The sequence below is a fragment of the Bison bison genome, unplaced genomic scaffold, assembly GCF_000754665.1.
Source record: "Bison bison bison isolate TAMUID 2011002044 unplaced genomic scaffold, Bison_UMD1.0 scf7180017864289, whole genome shotgun sequence".
Taxonomy (NCBI): Eukaryota; Metazoa; Chordata; class Mammalia; order Artiodactyla; family Bovidae; genus Bison; species Bison bison.
In genome coordinates this window covers 11,423,476-11,424,505 of record NW_011494861.1, presented here as the reverse complement: position 1 = coordinate 11,424,505, position 1,030 = coordinate 11,423,476, and positions in this window count along the sequence as shown.

The following is a 1,030-nucleotide window of genomic DNA, read 5'->3' as shown; positions in this document are numbered from 1 at the left end:
AGATGGGTTCAAGTCCCAGCCCAAGGACCTGGGAGTGGCCTGAGTGGGAAGTAGGGTCTTTGCAAGTGTAACCAAGGTGAGTACGGCAGGGAACCTACTGCAGAATAACTGTGTCCTCATAGGAAGAGGAAGCAGAGGCTCCGGGAGGAGAAGGCAGAGTCCAGGGAGGCTGCCAGGAGCTCCACCCTCAGTCGCAGAGTCTGCTGAGCCCTGGATTTCATCCGCACACTCCAGGGCAGACACCTGAGACCGCTCGGCTGCTGGCTGGGCCCAATCTCACCACCTCCCAGGGCTCAGCACAGACCCAGCCGTCTGGGGGCAGGCTTCCAACGTCCAGGCTCCAGGGTGGGAGCACGTGGCCTATGGCAACCGCCGGCGTCCCCATGGACTGTGCCTCTTCTGCCTGATCCCACATTCCCTGCATCCCTTGGTCCCCTGCCCACTATCTACAGGTCTCACAGGGGCGGCCAACCCTTGTCTCAGGCCCCCCGCCCCAAGCACACATTCACATCACGAGACCACCTACTCTTGCCCATCCAGGGCCCAGGGAGCCCACAGCAGCTGCTGCAGACAGGCCTAAAGCACAGCAGGTGCCCAGTCCCCCACGGGGCCTCCAACATCAGAGAACCCAGAGTCAAGATCACATCCAGTTGCTGCTTGATGCTTGCACTCTGGTCCAGGGGCGTGACGAGGGGTGTGGGCTGGTTTCCCTCCCTAGAAACACACTCTGGGCTGAGCCGACATCTCTCTCCCACTCTGAGTCCAAGAAGCAGGTGAAAAGCCGCCATCCACCCAGCCTCCTAGGCCTGGGTCTCCCCTGGGGGTCACTCTCCCAACAGCCCTGGGAGCTGGAAGACCACTCACCTATCACCTGGCCTCTGCGGGCACCCACCAAGGCCAGCCTGGGCCCCCTAGGCTGCACCCTCTGTTCTGCTCCCACAGAAAGTGTGCATCAACCCCCCTCCACGCACTCCCAGCTCTCCCTGTCCCCTCCCCCCACTGGCCCCCAGCACCCTCCTCCATTTGTGGA